The sequence below is a fragment of the Chiloscyllium plagiosum genome, chromosome 4 (genome assembly GCF_004010195.1).
Source record: "Chiloscyllium plagiosum isolate BGI_BamShark_2017 chromosome 4, ASM401019v2, whole genome shotgun sequence".
NCBI lineage: Eukaryota > Metazoa > Chordata > Chondrichthyes > Orectolobiformes > Hemiscylliidae > Chiloscyllium > Chiloscyllium plagiosum.
In genome coordinates, this window is record NC_057713.1 from 79,320,972 (window position 1) to 79,323,938 (window position 2,967).

The following is a 2,967-nucleotide window of genomic DNA, read 5'->3' on the forward strand; positions in this document are numbered from 1 at the left end:
GGTGGTGGGGGGACAGCAAGATTTGGTGGTGGGGGGGAGGAAGGTCCAGTTTGACGAGACTCCGGATTTTACAATCGGGGGTATTTAAAGGGGAAAGAGTTTCCACAACTTCTCGCCCAGACAAAGAGGGAGGTGGAGGTGAGGGCAGGAGGCCCAGCCTGACTCAGAGAGGCTCCACCCGGGGGAGGGGGCACTTTCACAACTTGTATCCCCGGGGCCTGTGTCAGGCCTGAGGTTGGGCTTCGTCTCGAGGTGGAGGAGAGTCGTGAAGCCGCCAGCTGCAGCGACCGCACGCCTGGAAGTTTCTGGAACCACCCGGAACCTTCCAAGGCCCTGGGGCGCTCGCGCAGTTCGAGAGACCGCCGGCTCTCCGCCGAAGCTCCGGCCAGAGCAGAGCAGGGCCGCGCCCGCAAAGACCGAAGGCCCCACCGCCAGCCTCGTCCTTTCCTGCTACCTCCACATCACCGTCGCCTTACCTCCGGCTGCAGTCCGCCCAGGCTCCACTACAACCTTCATGCCATCAGCGCCTGCCGGCCGGCCCGGGCCCCGAGGGGCGGGAAGGAGGGGAGGGCTGGATCGGGCAGGGCGGGGGGGGAGGGACAGACTCCAGCCGCCTGCTCCCCGCCCCGGTCACCCCTCCCGCCTCCGCTCAGTGAGATCCCAACTGATTGCCCAAGCACTGATCACTTTCCGACCCTTCCTCACACTCTCTCTAACTGATCACCCTCACTAACTGTAACCCTCTCAGTCACTGGTTTATTTCTGACTGATCTCTCGTAACTGTTTTCTATCTTATTGATCTCTCTTACTGATCTCTTTCTTACTGATTGCTTTATTACTGATCTCTCTCTACCTGATCTCTCATTGTGACTGATCTTTGTCTTATTGATTTCTCTTACTGATTTCTATCTCTAACTGATCTTTCTAGCTATCTCCCTCTGAATTACCTCACCCTGTCTAACTGATCTCTTTCTCTAACTGATCTCAACCCACAGAGAGCCTGTGCAATTCTCTGCCGCAGAAAGCAGTTGAGGCCATAACATTTAATGTTTTCAAAGAGTTAGATATAGTTCTTCTAGCTATCAGGATCAACGGTGAGGAAATAAATCAGTAATGGAGTACTGTGTGAGATGATCAGCCATGATCCTGTTGAATGACAGAACAGGCTCCCAGGGCTGATTGGCCTACTCTTCCTCCTATTTTCTATGTTTCTGTCTCTTTCTGATGTCCTTTTAACTGAACCATATATCTCCCACTATTTGATCTTTCTGCCCTAACTACCGAATCTCTCCAATGATCTTCCTGAGCTACCTGCTTTTGATCTCTCTCTCTCCTTTGCTACTGATCTCTCTTCTAACTAGTAAACTCTATTCCTATTAGTATTCCATCTCACTCTCTTACTCATAGCTTCCTTCCTCTCTTTGATTGATCTTCCCCTGCCTTTACCTCTAATTGATCCCTCTCTCCCTTCCTCTCACTGATTTCTCTGTTTCTCATTCCCTCACCAATCTCTTGTGTATCTCCTCCGTCTTTCTAATCTCCAGCTCTCTCGGACTGCTGTCCCTCTCTCTCTCACCTAACTCATCTCTCCTCTCTCTCTTATTTACTCTCCCTCTTATTGATGCCTCTCTTCCTGTCACTATCCCACTCTCCCTCTCCCTGTGTTGCTGATCGTGCTCTCATTACCAGTCTCACTCTTCACGTCTCACTAGTTCTACTGTCTCCATCTCAGTGAGCTCTCTCTTCCTCTTTCAGATCTCTGTTCCTCCTAGTGATTTCTCATCCCTCACTGATCTGTCTCTCTGCCTCTTATGGACCATTTTCTCTTCCATCCTACTGCTTTTTTGCTTTACTGGTCACTCTCTGTCACTGATCTCTCTATCTCTACAATCTCTCTCTCTCACTCTCTCTGTTCCTGATCTGTTTCCCTCCTTCTCTGTGCCTGATTGATTTTGCTCCCTTCCTGATCAAATCTTATCCTCTCTGATTAATCTGTCTCCCTCATTCTCTGTTCATGATTGATCTGTCCCCCGCCTTTCCAGAAAGATTCTCCCTCTCTCGTCCTGATCGATCTCTGCCTCCACCCCATTCATCATCAATCTATGTCTCTCCTTCCTGTTTGATCTTTCTCCATATCTTCCATATCAGTCCCTTTCTCCCTCTGTTCCTGATCTATCCATCTCTCCCCATGTTACTAATGTGAATTTTTTCTCACTGAGGGCCACAAATGCTTGACACTGTCTTGGTGATAAATTAGTGGAAACAGTAACCAGCGAACCCCAGAAACCGGCCTGAGTGTGGAGTAAAGGAAAAAGGCCCTTCCCAGTTGTCATTTTTAAAAATTAGTTCTGCCACCCATTCTTCTTTTCTCTCCCTCCCCTATCTTTGCTGAAAAACTTGAAGATGGGAATATTAAATTCCTAATTCTCCCCTTCTTAGAGCTGGATATTCTACTGCAACATTGGAAGCTGACTGAAACTTTTAGCCTGGATAAAGTTCAGAATGTATCTGCTAAGGCACAACATGTCACAGATCACAACATGAGCAAGACTGCATTGTCAGCAGGATGGGAAGTATTTGATGACTGGGTCACTGATAAACTGAAATGTAGCCTTAATATTTGTAATTTAATTGAGAACTTTAAGACTTCCAAAGCTATCACCAGTTAAGCAGTAAGCATAAGTGATTTTGTTTTTCCTTTTTTTCCCTTTTTAATAGTGATAGCTATAGATGATTTCCTCCTTCAGAAGAAATAGGTTGAACTAAAGCTGTTGCAATGTAACCTGGGTGTGGCTGATGAAATGCATTATAAATAAGTGATGTCCGTTAAGACAAGATCACAATCACAGATTGTAAGGTGAATGGAGTGCACTGTAAACAGAGTAAAAAGTCGAGAATGTAATGAAAATGGGAAGTCAATACTTTTAACTCTTTTACCGATTTGTGCGTTGATGTAGAGATGCCAGT

The 2,967-nt window shown here is 47.2% G+C and overlaps 1 protein-coding gene across 4 annotated transcripts in view; it reads right to left on the reverse strand.

Moving 5' to 3' along the window:
- LOC122549136 (suppressor of cytokine signaling 6) overlaps nt 1-1,554 on the reverse strand; it is a 60,239-nt gene extending 58,685 nt beyond the window's left edge. For 3 of the 4 annotated variants that reach the window (XM_043688463.1, XM_043688464.1, XM_043688461.1), the window contains exon 1: nt 477-687. The gene's annotated coding sequence lies outside the window, so the exon portion shown is untranslated. Of the gene's footprint in view, nt 1-476 lie in introns of all 4 variants that reach the window. The other variant, XR_006311426.1, reaches the window with a different exon arrangement.
- Between the last annotated feature and the right edge of the window lie 1,413 nt (nt 1,555-2,967).